Below are 15,569 nucleotides of genomic sequence, written 5' to 3'. Positions count from 1 at the left end.
TGAATCAGGTGTGGCCTTGAACAAGCAGTATCTGCAAGTATGAGAAAAACAACATGTAATTTTTCAGCAAAAGACAGCTTATCAAGAACAGATCCAGAGAAGAGCGACTAAAATGGTTAAGGGGCTGGAAGAGTTGCCATACAGTGCAGTGGTGTACTTAGCATATGTGACACCTGGGGCCCATCATATTTTTACACCCCCTCTCCCCCATCAGTATGAAAAACATGATTTTTAGTAACAAGCCACACATCACACATGAGTACCTAGGAAAAGGCAGCATCTTACATACTGAAGTGAGCAGTACAACATCAATACACTCATTGTAAAACTAAACAAATCAGACTAGTACAGATCAATCCTACATCGTCAATCCTAACAGAAAACCATGTCTTTTGAACACACAGAACACAGAAAACACCTTTGCCTAGTATGGAATATGTCATCACAAACTAACCCCTCCCCCTTTTACAGAACTGTAGTGTGGATTTTAGCTACGGTGGTAACAGCTCTGATGATCATAGAATTCTGAGCATCAGAGCTGCTACCACCACGGCTGCCGCTAAAAAATGCTCCACAGTTTTATAAAAGGGGAGATAAAATAGAAATACATAGACAAAGGTTAAATTGATCCAGCAAGAAGCTGGACTCTGAATACAATGCAACACCACAGAAACAGTGACACATGCAATAAATAAATAGAAAATTTTTGTTCTACCTTTGTCTTCTCTGTTTTCTGCTTTCCTCATCTTCTTGTTACTCTCTTCCTTCTATCCACTGTCTGCTGTCTCTCTGCCCCTATATGGCATCTTCTCTCCTTCTATGCCCCTTCCAGAAATTGTATGCCTCCCCCTTCCATCTCTCCTTTCACCCCCCATTGGTCTGGCATCTCTCTCCTCTCCTTCCCTCTCCCACACCTCTCTTCTGCAATCCCTTTCTTCCCTCATTTTCCTTTTCAATTTATTTTCTGCATCCATCTAGATTACGTTCTTACTACCCTCTCATCAATTTCCTCTTTTACTGTCTACCTACAGCTCGCCACCTCTTTCCCTCACCCCTCCAGTATTTCCCTAACTCAATCCTTTTCCTTCCATCATGTGCCCTCTTTCTCTACCCCTTCCATTTGCAGTCCCCAGTTATGTCTCTAGCAGTTTATATATTTCAAATCTGATATATTCTAATGACAAAATACAAATAAAATAATTTTTTTCTACCTTTTGGTGTCTCTGGTTTCTGCTTTTATCTTCTTTTCACTCTTTTCCTTCCAGCGTCTGCCCTGTCTCTTCAATCCAGCATCTGCCCGTTCAATCCACTGTCTGTCCCTTCCAAAAACTGTCTGTCTCCCCCTGCCATCTCTCCTCTAGACCCCCCCCCCCCTTTGGTCTGGCATCCATCATCTTCCCTCTGTTCCCTCATGGTCTGGCATCTTTCTCCTTTCATCTCTCTTTCCCTCCACCCTGTGGTTTTTAGCATCTCTCTCTTTTCAATTCCTCCGCTCAGATCTGATATCTCTGTCTCCTTCCCTGTTCTCTGGCATCCCTCTCTCCTCTCTCTCTTCCCTTTCCTCCTCTGGTCTTCCTTCTTTATTGTCTGCCTCCATCTAAATTAAATTCTTTCTTACTATGCAGTCCTCAGTTTCCCTCTTTTCACTGTGTCTACCCACAGCATGCCACCCCTTTCCTTCACCCCCCACTATCTCACTAACTCTATCTTCTTCCCCCATCCAGCTTATGTCCTTTTTCTTTATCCCTCCTTCCATCCAGTATGTGTTCTCTTTCTCCACTTCCATTCAGCATTTGCTCTCCCTTCTCCCCACTTCCATCATCTGCCCTCTTCTCTCTCCCCACTTCCATCATCTGCCCTCTTCTCTCTCCCCCTTCTCTCCACTTCCATCATCTGCCCTCTTCTCTCTCCCCCTTCTCCCTACTTCCATCATCTGCCCCTTCTCTCAATCTCTCCATCCACCACAGGCCCATCTCTCTCCCTTCCTCTCACCTTTCTGATTTTGGCAACAAGATCGGCAACGCCCTCTCCACCCCGCCCCCGCGATGACACTAAAGATTGGCAACAGGCCTCCTTCTACCCCTGGCATCAACAGAACGCGGTGCTCAGTCCAAAGCTTCCCTCTGACTCAGCTTCCTGTTTCCGCCCAGGCAGTTCAGTCAGAGGGAAGCTTTTGACTGAGCACTGCGTTGCCGATCTGAAGTTCTGTTGATGCCGGGGGTAGAAGGAGACCCGTTGCCGATCTTAAGTGTCATTGGGGGGGTGCGTTGCCAATTATGAATTGCATCGCGGGGGGGCTGCTGATGCCGCTCATCGCCGTTGCAGCCCAGATGCTGCCGATGGACCCAATGCGATCTTTCCGGCCCTGCGCAGATTGGCACCGGACGACCCGGATCTGGCCAGCTGTGCATCCCCCCTAAGCCGTGCACCTGAGACAGATTTCCCCCCCCCCTTCCTTGGTATGCCACTGGTACAATGAGAGATTAGAGAAACTGGGCCTCTTCTCCCTTGAAAAGAGGAGACAGAGAGGAGACATGATCGAAACATTCAAAATACTGAAGGGAATAGACTTAGTAGATAAAGACAGACTGTTCACACTCTCCAAGTTGAAAGGGGATAGATTCCGTACAAACGTAAGGAAGTTCTTCTTCACCCAGAGAGTAGTGGAGAGCTGGAACGCTCTTCCGGAGTCTGTTGTAGGGGAAACACCCTCCAGGGTTTCAAGACTAAGCTGGACAAGTTCCTGCTAAAATGGGACGTACACAGGTGAGGCTGGACTCATTTTAGAGCACTGGTCTTTGACCTTGGGGCCGCCGCGTGAATGGACTGCTGGGCACGATGGACCACTGGTCTGACCCAGCAGCGGTAAGGTTAGTTCCCCAAACCATAGTAAGCTGGAAAGTACCAGTAAGTCCTGGTTGGGGAGGGGGTGAGATGACCAGAACAAGGGCGTAGCTATGCAAACTAAGAACCAAAGGGGACATGTGTTGTCTTAAGCAGATTTGCTAAAACCCTCAAGGGAAGGCATATAGCAGGCTTGGCAGAAAATTATAGGCTTGTAGAAATAATGTAGTCATGTAGGTGTAATGGGTATAAAAGATATAGCACAGGAGCAAAGAGTTAGAGTGAAAAATTCTGTCCCTCATTTATTAGCCTGAGGTCATAGAACTCACTCCCCTGTTATAGCTTATTGGATTACTAATCATTGAATTAGTTTTTTTTGTATACAATAAACTGTTTGGATTCGAAAAATTATAACAGGGTGTTGGTGGTCATTTCCTGTGAAGGGTTTTAGCAGCCGGCTCTTCAGGAGTTTAATAACATTCTGATTATAAATGTAGGCACTCAGGCCCTGATTCTATAAACAACACCTATCACCTAGGTGCCATTAGTGTTCCGCCACTAATTTCTGTCAAGTGGGATGATCAGTGACACTCAGAAAAGCACACAGACAATATAAAGCATAAACAATAACACTTTATTATACATATATAAGAATTAAATATAAAATAGCATCACCTTGACCCCATACTACGACCATCTTCACAATTGGGAATCCTTGCAATAGATAGATGGGTGGACCAAAGGACTATCCCTTTAGACGTATTGGATTCTCCCTCCAGACGTCATGGATTCTCCTGTCAGGGTCAGAATTCTGGTCTTATATAGGATGCAAACTGCGGAGTTCATAGTAAAAGCATAAACAGCTGGTCCTGCTATTACGATTAGTCCTGCTCTTTTGTTCCTTGTTTTGACAACACCTAGGGCAAGGAGGTGTGGCAGAGACCGGCCCATCTGGCTTTATTGTCCTTTTGATGTTAATTGAGAGATATGCAGGCAAAAGGAAGTCAGGAAACAAGGAGGTGTTTCAGTTCACTGTCCCTTTGATGTTGTTTTGTCAACATTCAGGTCCCATCTGGCGTTACTGTCCTTTTGAGGTTAATAAGGAGGTGTTTGCAGAGACTGGTTTACCATCTGTCTTTACTGTCCTTTGAAGATCAAGGAGGTCAGGATGTCAGATAAACAGACTTTACTGTCCTTTTGGGGTTGTCAAGGTAACACTCAGGAAAGCAGACGAGGATACATGTCAGTAATATGCTGAACATGTCAGTAATATGCTGAGGCATAACACGTGGTTATCAATCAATCACTAGATGCTATTTACAGAACTATGCCTAGTGGCGCCTAAGCATTCTTAAGCACCAGTAAGCATTGAATCTGTAGGCACAGTGCCATTTAGGCCAGGTTTTTCTTGTCCTAAATGAATGCACTTGAGTCATTCCATCAGGGCCGCCATCAGAAATTTCTGGGCCCCTTACTGAGCAATCCTATTGGGCCCCCCATGCACCCCTTCCCCCCCCCCGATCCCCCCTTCTTCCATGGGCCGAATACACACATACTTTTCTCTGTCGCCGCACTCTTTGACCAAAAGATTTGTAAGCCTGCAACCACGTCAAGGTAGACTCTTTCAGCAGGGCCCTAACCTAACCTAAACTAAACTAATCTATACCTATCTATTCTAAACTAACATATGTCTAATACTGAACTAATAACAAACTAACAAACATCTGCATAATAAATAACTAATAAATAATAGTGCTAGTAGCTATAATTCACTTTTGAATGTAAAATCTCAGTTAAGGATTTCTTTTGACCTTTGTAGGCCAGAAGTAGATCACAATTGCACAATATTTTTTGTAACAAGTATTAAATGTGTTTTTATAAATACTGTAAGCTTAATAAATATATCAGAAAAAATACACATCTGAGCGCATATCTGAATATACACATCTGTATGATCCCATCCTCCTCAGCTTGCCTATAGCTGCATCATGCATGTTAAAAATGTACGATATGTTGATATGTGCACCTTCCTTCCTTCCCATCCATCCTCCTCAGCCTGTCCTTACACATCCACAGCTGCATGTTAATGATGATGTATATGTTATGATGATAAATAAGTGCATATGAGCACACCATTAACATGCAGCTATGGATGAATATAAAAAGAAACAATATTCTGTACAATTGTCAATTTATAAATCAGCGTCTTCTCCCCACTCTCTCTTCCCCATTTCCCTTCAGCGTCCTCAGCCCACTCTCTCTCCTCTTTCCTTCAGCGCAAGCACATAAAAACAAGCAAGTAATTTATATCATTTTCATTCTATTCATTCATAGAAATTAAAGTCTAAATAATGCCAGTCACATAACAAAACATGATTTTACAAAATAATTCCCTGCACAGTCAAGCCTGCAAGGATTACTAGATGTCTTTCAGCAGCTCCCCTCCCTCCCTCTTACCTTTGTGGCCAAGTCAAAATGATCTACCAACAATAAAATTTTAAAAACACAAAGCATGCTGTACGCAGAGAAAATGTTAATTATCATTTATATTCCGCGGGTTTTCAAAGAGGTCAAGGCAGATGACTTTATGCAATGTCACCTCAGTAACAACTATACAAAAATAGACAAATATTCCCCCTCCCTTTTTGCTAAAACGTGATAGCGGTTTTTAGCGCAGGGAGCTGCGCTGAATGCCCCACGCTGCTCTCAACGCTCATAGGCTCCCTGCGCTAAAAAACGCTATTGCGGTTTAGTAAAAGGGGGTCATAGTGCAAAATATAGACAGCATATATAAATTCTCAAAGCAGACACATTTTGATCACTAAACTGAAAATAAAATTATTTTTCCTACCTTTGGTAATTTCATCAGTCTCTGGTTGCACTTTATTCTTCTGACTGTGCATCCAATATTTCTTCCCTTCTTTCAGCCTCCTGTATGCTTCCTCTCCTCCAGACCTCATTCCCTCCCCAAACTTTTTCTATTTTTTCACCCTGCCCCTTCTTTCTTTTTCTCTCTCTCCATACCCCCTTTCTTTCTGTATGTCTGTTTTTCTTTCTCTCTCACCCCCTGCCCCCTTCTTTCTTTCTCTCTCCACACCCTCTTTCGTTCTGTATGTCTGTCTTTCTCTCTCTCTCCGTGCCCCATTTTTCTTTGTTTCACCCTGCCCCCTTTCTTTCTTTCTGGCTTCCTGTCCCCCCCCCCTTTCTTTCTTTCTCCCTGCCCTCCCCTATGCCACCACCATTGGGAAAATTCTGCCACCACCACTGGGGAATAGGCTGCCACTGCCGCCATTGGGAACAGGCCGGCGCCGACTTCACCCTGCTTCTCTTCCCCACGGGGCCGACCAACTCTCGCCACCCGACATCAATTCTAACGTCGGAGAGGACGTTCTAGGCCAGCCAGGCAGCGATTGGCTGGCCCAGAACGTCCTCTCCGACGTCAGAATTAACGCGAGTGGCGAGAGTTGGTCCGCCCCAAAGGGAAAAGCAGGGAGAACTTGGCACCGGCCTGTTCCCGATGGCGGCGGTGGCACTCAAGTGGCTAAAGAGCCGCAATTTGCCGGCCTAGGGAGAACACTGGAGGGTGGCCAGCTGTGCACCCCCTTGGGATGTAAACCCGGGGTGGGGCGGGGAAGACCGCCCCCCCACCCTCCCCCACCTTGGTATGCCACTATCTGTACCTCACTTCCTCCCTATGACCAAAAATTCTCCTTTCTTCTATTCCCCGTGTACACAACCATCTCTTTCCCTCCCTTCCTCTCTCCCAAGTCCATGCCTTCTGTGTCCACATACCCATTCCCTCCCCCACCTCAGCATCTCTTTCTCTCCCTTCCTCTCTCCCAAGTCCATGCCTTCTGTGTCCAAAAACACATTCCCTCCCCCACCTCAGCATCTCTTTCCCTCCTTTCCTCTCTCCCAAGTCCATGCCTTCTGTATCCAAAAACCCATTCCCTCCCCCACCTCAGCATCTCTTTCCCTCCCTTCTTCTCTCCCAAGTCCATGCCTTCTGTGTCCAAAAACCCATTCCCTCCCCCACCTCAGCATCTCTTTCCCTCCCTTCCTCTCTCCCAAGGCCATGCCTTCTGTGTCCAAAAACCCATTCCCTCCCCCACCTCAGCATCTCTTTCCCTCCATTCCTCTCTCCCAAGTCCATGCTTTCTGTGTCCAAAAACCCATTCCCTCCCCCACCTCAGCATCTATTTCCCTCCCTTCCTCTCTCCCAAGTCCATGCCTTGTGTCCAAAATGCACTCCCTCCCCCCTTATGTGTTCCGCGTTTGCTTCCCAGCCCATTTTTGCAACTTTCTCAGCAAAACGGAGCTCGAGCCGAGAGGCTTGTCTCCTGTTTCCTGCCTGCCCTGCCGCACACAAATAGCCGACCGGAAGTATTCTCCGACATCAGCGCTGACATCGGGGAACACTTCCGATCGGCTATATGTGAGCGGCAGGGCAGGTGGGAACAGAAGACGAGCCTCGCGGCTCGAGATGTATTTAACTCCGCGGGTCCGTCATCCAGCTCTCTCCTGTGCACCCCCTTGGGGCCGACCGCCCCCCCCTAGGTACGCCACTGGGACTGGCACCGGTCCGCAGACCGGCGGTTGAAGAACTGTGGACTAGGACCCTGGGGGAGCCCGGGCCCCCTGTCAGCTCCGGGCCCCTGAATGCAGGACTGGTAATACTGCCCTGATGGCGGCCCTGCATTCCATGCCCAAACTCTACCTCAAATCCTCCCCTAACCACACCTACTTTCTGTATAGATGCCAGTAGGCACCTCAATGTAGACGCCTACCTTGAAGTGGTAGGCGCCTATTAGCAAATTAGTTTTTTTAACCAGTTTTTAATTGGCTTTTAATGGCACTTTCAATTAGTGCTGAATAAGTCAATTAAAATAATTAAGTTAGATGCCTAGATTGGCTGGGCGTGCCAATGTAGGCGCTTAAATTTAGATGCCATTTATAGAATCAGGGCCTCAATCCTTGTTAAATTTCAAAGAGACCAATTCAGAAGCATAAATTTGGGAACTCAGCATTTTCAAAATTTTGAGCCTATAAATGTTTAAACTCCTAAATTAAGATGGATTTTCAGCAGAAAATTTAGGATTCTAACTATGACTGAAACTAGGGCACGCATTTAGGAGAATAACAGGAGCTGCATGTAGGAGCTCTGATTTTTTTTTTAATAATGGGTCCATTATTTTTAAAGGGTACAAACTTTCAAAAATTTGCATTCAAGTGTAAAGTATGCTGGTCATTTTAACCTTTAGCCTTTCTAAAGGAAAAACTTTCCCTTTGAAACTGAGTCAGAAAAAGTATAGTGGCTGACAGTTAAAAATTAGTTGAGTTGGAAATGACAAAGGGTGGTAATAAATGGTGTTCACTTTGAGGCAGTGGCATAGCGATGGCGAATGATGCCCAGGGCGATAGTGTCCCTTCCCCACCGTAGCCTCATTCCCACCCCTCCCCCCGCTGTGCACACACACCCTTTTTTTGATAATGTGATAAAATCAAACTTTTATTAAACTTGAAACTTCCCTTCCCGTGTACCTCTTTAATTTTCCAGGCGCAAACGGAATCATGAATTTGCTGCCCGCGTCATGTCGGCTCTCCCTCTGAAGTCACTTCCTAGGTGCGGGACCCAGAGGTGACATCAGAGAGAGCTGACACTGACGAGGGCAGGAAGCTCGTTATACTGCTTGCTCCGGGAAAATTAAAGAGGTATGAGGGAAGGGAAGGGGTGCATGTGCATGACGGGGGAGAGGGTGGGAAGGAGTGGGGGGCGGAGAGGAGGATCGGTGTCAGCGCCCCTACAAAGATAGCGGCCGGGGCAGACCCCCCCCCCTTACTGCACCACTGCTCTGAGGATAAAGTGTATTACTAGTGATATTACACAGGGATCAGTCCTTATATCAGTTCTATTTAATAATTTTGTGAGCAGTATTACAGGAGGGTTGTCAGGTAAGATTTGCTTATTACTAGATGGTACCAAAATCTGCAATAGGGCAGACACTTCGGATGGTGAGGCAAGCATGAGGAGAGATCTAGTGAAGCATAAAGAATGGTCTAGAGGGGAGAGTGTGGCGCAGTAGTTAAAGCCACAGCCTCAGTACCCTGGCTGTGGGTTCAAACCCACGCTGCTCCTTGAGACCCTGCGCAAGTCACTTAATCCCCCCATTGCCCCAGGTACATTAGATAGATTGTGAGCCTGCCAGGATAGACCGGGGAAAATGCTTGAGTACCTAAATAAATTCATGTAAACCATTCTGAGCTCTCCTGGGAGAACGGTATACAAAAATGAATTAAATAAATAAACAGAATTTGGTAGCTAAGATTTAATGCTAAAAATGCACACATAAGAACATAAGAACATAAGCAGTGCCTCTGCCGGGTCAGACCAGAGGTCCATCCCGCCCAGCAGTCCGCCCCCGCGGCGGCCCAACAGGTCATGACCTGCCTTAATCACCAGAAGGGGCCCCCTTGCCCCCTAGGTTTCTCATCGAAGTCCTATCTTCCCATCAATGTCCTAACCCTCCGGCCTTGCACCTGCATGACCTGGTGAGCTGTCTATACTTATGCAACACCCCAGCACCTCCCTCAGTACCCCACAATCCCCTTTTCCCTCAGGAATCTGTCCAATCCCTGTTTGAATCCCTGTACTCTGCCGGATCACTTCCTCCGGGAGCGCATTCCATTTGTCCACGACCCTTTGGGTGAAGAAAAACTTCCTTGCATTTGATTTGAACCTATCTCCCTTCAGTTTCTCTGAGTGCCCCCTCGTACCTGTCGTCCCTTTTAGTCTGAAGAACCTGTCCCTGTTCACCCTCTCTGTGCCCCTAAGTATTTTGAAGGTCTCTATCATATCCCCCCTGAGCCTCCTTTTTTCCAGAGAGAAGAGCCCCAGTTTATCCAGCCTCTCAGCATATGGGAAGTTTTCCAGCCCTCTTACCAGTTTCGTTGCCCTCCTTTGGACTCTCTCAAGAACTGCCATGTCCTTCTTGAGGTGCGGCGACCAATATTGAACGCAGTATTCCAGATGTGGGCGCACCATCGCTCGATACAGCGGCATGATGACTTCCCGCGTCCTGGTTGATATGCCCCTCTTGATGATGCCCAGCATCCTGTTGGCTTTCTTCGAGGCTGCTGCACACTGTGCGGATGGTTTCATGGATGGATCCACTAGCACACCCAAGTCTCTCTCAAGTCCGGTGTCTTCCAGCAATCTCCCCCCCCATTTTATACTCGAACAACGGGTTCTTTTTCCCTATGTGCATGACCTTGCATTTATCTACGTTAAAGCGCATTTGCCATTTGTTTGCCCAGTCCTCCAGCTTATCGAGGTCCCTTTGCAGTTCCTCACACTCCTCCCTGGTCCTAACTCTGGCGCAGAGCTTGGTATCGTCTGCAAATTTTATAACCTCACACTTTGCCTCCGTTTCCAGGTCATTGATAAATATGTTGAAGAGTAGTGGCCCCAGCACCGATCCCTGAGACACACCGCTCGTGACTCCCCGCCAGTCAGAATATTGGCCCTTTACTCCGACCCTCTGTAGTCTACCTGACAGCCAGTGCTTGATCCATCTGTGTACATCCCCGCCCACCCCGTGGTTCCACAGCTTCCTAAGCAGCCTTTCATGTGGCACCTTGTCAAAGGCCTTTTGAAAATCGAGGTAAATGATGTCTATGGTAGAGAATGACACGGGGAGAGATCCCCGCAGTGAGCCGCGGGGAGCCTGCGGTTTGGCTGCGGGCTTCAGAGACTCTATACTCAAATCGCCGCAGACACGGGGAAAAAAGTTTTCACCGCCCGCAGGCGCAGGTGAAAAGATTTGTCCCCGCAGGCCAATGTACCCCCTTCAAAGAACCGCTATTTACCGTGTCTTCACCGTGAGTCTTTGGTCGTGACCGGGTGTCATTTTTTTTCCGGCGGCCATGTTTGTCTTCGCGTGGTCTGTCTCCTCAACCCGACTTGCACGTTGCCGCATTGACTCCGCCCCCTAAGAAGAGGACCAATCGCTACTGCCACACCTGTAATTAAACCTCCTTCGCGGCTTTCTCCTCCCTCTGACGCGTCACTGATGACGCTACTGTTGGGAGGTTTGCTGCTTTCGCTGGGAAAGTCGGAAAGGTTCACTTGGGGGGGGGAGATAGGAGGATCAGCGGGGGTTCGGCTGGGAGGAGGTTCGGGGGTTCGGTCTACCTCGGTGCTCCAAGGCCTGGCGCCATTACCTTTTTCGCCCCCCCCCCCCCCCCCTTGGTACGCTACTGCTCTCCAGCTTTCCTTAGTTTGCCGGTTTTCTTTTTCGGCCTTGTTCTCTGCTGGGTCCTGCCTACTTCCTGTTTTCATGAAGACAGGACCCGACAGAGAGGAAGGCCTGAAGCGGGCAACAGAAGTGAATTGTGAATGCTGCTGCTGCCCGATGAAGTTCAGGACATCGAGGAAGGAGCAGGGTGAAATCGGCTGCTGGCTTGGGGGTGAGAGTAGGGAAAGAATCGTGGAAGTGGAGAAATTGGCACGATGGCACGAAAGAAAGAGGGGGACCAAGGGGGACTCATGAAATCACCAGACAAAAAGGTAGGAAAAATGATTTTATTTTCAATTTAGTGATCAAAATGTGTCAGTTTGAGGCTTTTATGCATGCTGCAGTGACGGTGACGGGGCGGTGAATGTGATGGCAGTGGCGGTGACGGGGCGGTGAATGGAATGGATGGCAGTGGCGGTGACGGGGCGGTGAAGGGAATGGCGGTGACGGGGCGGTGCAGAGGATGGTGAGACGGGGACGGAGCGGTGACGGGGACCAATTTTTTCACCGTGTCATTCTCTAGTCTATGGGTTCCCCTTTGTCCACCTGACTGCTTATTCCCTCAAAGAAGTACAGAAGGTTTGTCAGGCACGACCTTCCCTTACAGAATCCGTGCTGGCTTGTCCGCAGTAGGCCATTTTTCTCGATGTGCTCGCAAATGCTGTCCTTGATCATTGCTTCCACCATCTTCCCTATAACTGAAGTCAGGCTCACCGGCCTGTAGTTCCCGGGGTCACCTCTCGATCCCTTCTTAAAGATAGGTGTGACATTCGCCAGTTTCCAGTCCTCTGGTACCTCTCCAGTTTTCAAGGATAGGTTGCAAACATGCTGGATTGCGCCCGCTATTTCCTAGGTTTCAAAAATTCAAGAGTAAAGTACTTCTGCGCTAAAAAAAAAAAGTGCAGACTGGGAGCAATTATATCTGATGATTTTAAAGTAGCCAAATGGGTAGACAAGGAAAAAAAAACCCCAGAAAGATGCTTAGGAGCATTGGGAGAGGAAAGGCCAGCAAGAAAATTTAGGTGACTGTGCCTATGTATAAGTCTCTGGTGAGAGCTCATTTGGAGTACTGTGTACAATTCTGGAGACCGCACTTTAAAAAAGATATAAATAAGATGGAATCAGTCCATAGGGTGGCTACTAAAATGTTTAATGGTTTAAACGTAAATAGGGGCATTTTCAATAGCATGTCTAAGTCCAACTTTGGACATTTTGAGAAAAACATCCAAAAATTGGGAGGAGAAAATGTCCATTTTCAAACCCGCAAGATGTTTATCTTTTTTGCTTTTCGAAAGTAGCCCAGCCAGATGACTAATTTTATTTGCCATTATCGAAAAAAAGTGCAAATTAAAAACATCCAAAACAAGCCATTTGCATGTAGGAAGAGCCAGCATTTTGAATGGACTGGCCAGCAGCCATACAAACATGCAAGCAGAGCAGTGGAGCATTCTAAGGGGCACTGCTGTGAACTTCACATTAAGGGTGCCAGGTATACATCTCACTATAACCCCCATACATTATGGTGATCCATCCAAAACTCCCCCAACACCTACTATATCCACCTGTCTAACACCCCGATAGCTTTTATGCTTGCAGGTGTCACCTATATGCTAGTAAAGTGGGTTCTGGTGGGCTCAAAACTTTCCACCACAAGTGTACTAGTTAGGATAGCATATGGGCTTGGTCCCTTTTTAAGGACAGAGTTACCAAGGCACAAAATCTATATATACCGCGTATCAACAAGGGATCAAAGAGGAAAAAGAACAAAGAACCTGTGTGGCTCACTGTAGAGGTAAAGGAAGCGATCAGAGACAAGAAAACTTCATTTAAGGAATGGAAAAGGTCAAAAATGGACATAAACTGGAACAAGCACAAACAACATCAACGCAGGTGCCATAAGGCAGTAAAAGGGTCCAAAAGAGACTATGAGGAAAAAATAGCCAAGGAGACGAAGAACTTCAAGGGTTCTTTCGATATATTAAGGGGAAACAACACACGAAGGAAGGGGTGGGACCGTTGGATGACCATGGAATAAAGGGAGCACTAAAGGAGGACAAAGCAATCACTGACAAACTGAACACATTTTTTGTGTCTGTATTTACCGAAGAAGATGTACACAACATACCGGAACCCATCAGGCTATATGCTGGAAATGAAGATAGAAAGCTGACAGGATTGATGGTCAGTCTAGAGGAGGTGTGTAGGCAGATTGATAGGCATAAGAGCGATAAATTCCCAGGACCGGATGGCATCCATCCGAGGGTCATTAAGGAATTGAAAGGGACCATAGCTGAACTACTTCAACTAATAGCCAATCTGTCGATCAAATCGGGAAAGATTCCGGAAGACTGGAAGGTGACGAATGTTACGCCGATCTTCAAAAAACATTCGAGGGGAGATCTGGGAAACTACAGACTGGTGAGTCTGACCTCAGTACCAGGAAAGATGGTAGAGTCGCTGATAAAGGACCGCATCATTGATCATCTTGACAGACATGGGCTGATGAGGACCAGTCAGCACAGTTTTAGCAAAGACAGATCATGTTCGACGAATTTGCTGCACTTCTTTGAGGGAGTAAACAGACAGATAGACAAGGGCGACCCGGTTGACATTATATATCTGGATCTTCAAGGTTCCACATGAACGACTACTTCAGAAAATTGCAAGCCATGGAATCGAGGGTGAAATACTCACGTAGATTAAAAACTGGCTTGAGCATAGGAAACAGAGAGTGCGGGGTAAATGGACAATACTCGGACTGGAAGAGCGTCACCAGTGGGGTGCCGCAGGGCTCGGTGCTTGGACCCATGCTCTTCAACATCTTTATAAACGATCTGCACATTGGTACAATGAGTGAGGTAATTAAATTTGCAGACGATACGAAGTTATTCAGAGTAGTGAAGACATAGGGGGATTGCGAAGATCTGCAACGTGACATAATCATGCTCAAGGAATGGGCATCAACATGGCAGATGAGGCTCAACGTGGATAAGTGTAAAGTGATGCATGTAGGTAACAAAAATCTCATGCAAGAATACAGGATGTCCGGGCGGTACTTGGAGAGACCTCCCAGGAAAGAGACTTGGGAGTTATGATTGACAAGTCGATGAAGCTGTCCACGCAACGTGCAGTGGCGACGAAAAGGGCGAACAGAATGCTAGGAATGATAAAGAAGGGGATCACGAACAGATTGGAGAAGGTTATCATGCCGCTGTAATGGGCCACGGTGCGCCCTCATCTGGAGTACTGCGTCCAGCACTAGTCGCCGTACATGAAGAAGGACACAGTACTACTCGAAAGGGTCCAGAGAAGAGCAACTAAGATGGTTACGGGGCTGGAGGAGAGGCCGTACAGTGAAAGATTAGAGAAACTGGGCCTTTTCTCCCTCAAACAGAGGAGATTGAGAGGGGACATGACTGAAACATTCAAGGTACTGAAGGGAATAGACTTAATAGCTAAGGACAAGTTGTTCACCTTCTCCAAGGTAGGGAAAACAATAGGGCACTCTCTAAAATTGAAAGGAGATAGATTTCATACGAACATAAGGAAGTTCTTCACTCAGAGCAGGGGTAGAGAACTCCGGTCCTCGAGAGCCGTATTCTAGTCGGGTTTTCAGGATTTTCCCAATGAATATGCATTGAAAGCAGTGCATGCAAATAGATCTCATGCATATTCATTGGGGAAATCCTGAAAACCCGACCGGAGTTCCCTACCCCAACCCAGAGTTTGTTAGAAAACTGGAACGCTCTTCCTTAGTCTGTCATAGGGGAAAACACCCTCCAGGGATTCAAGACAAAGACAAGTTCCTGCTGAACCAGAACGTATGCAGGTGGGGCTGGTCTCAGTTGGGGCACTGGTCTTTTACCAGAGGGCCGCTGCGTGAAGGGACTGCTGGGCACGATGGATCACTGGTCTGACCCAGCAGCGGCAATTCTTATGTTCTTAGATGCACTGGAGACAAAATGACAAGAAAGATGTCTAAAAAGTCAATTTCAAAAATGCTCGCATCCGAGTGTCAGTTTATGCTGTCTTTTGGACATCTATGTTTTTTGAAAATGAGCTCCATAGCATATGAGCAAAGATTTAAAATCTCATTATATATACTTTGAAAGAAAGGAAGAAGAGCAGACATTTGATGGAGACATTTAAATACATTTAATAATTGTACCCAAGTATCAATGAGATGTTTCTGAGGATGTAGATTTACAAAGAAATATAAAACCATAAACTACTAAGCTCTACAATCTTTCCTTCTCTCTTATAGATCTTCTGTGCTTGTTTCCTACTTTTTTGATTCAGATACTGTCCTCACAAGCTGAGTCACTTTCTATTAAAATGAAGCTCTAGAATCAGAAAACAAAGGATGAAGATGAACGAGGACAGACTCAGGAGTAACCTAAGGATATATGTCTTTATGGAAAGGGTGGTGGA

At 46.7% G+C, this 15,569-nt stretch overlaps 1 protein-coding gene across 1 annotated transcript in view; it reads right to left on the bottom strand.

The window, feature by feature from the left end:
• VWA3B (von Willebrand factor A domain containing 3B) overlaps positions 1 to 15,569 on the bottom strand; it is a 411,842-nt gene that overhangs the window by 186,208 nt on the left and 210,065 nt on the right. The gene's annotated exons all lie outside the window — the stretch shown is intronic.

Source organism: Geotrypetes seraphini, chromosome 6 (assembly GCF_902459505.1).
Source record: "Geotrypetes seraphini chromosome 6, aGeoSer1.1, whole genome shotgun sequence".
In the NCBI taxonomy this organism is placed as follows: domain Eukaryota; kingdom Metazoa; phylum Chordata; class Amphibia; order Gymnophiona; family Dermophiidae; genus Geotrypetes; species Geotrypetes seraphini.
This window is presented reverse-complemented; position numbering and strand designations above follow the sequence as displayed.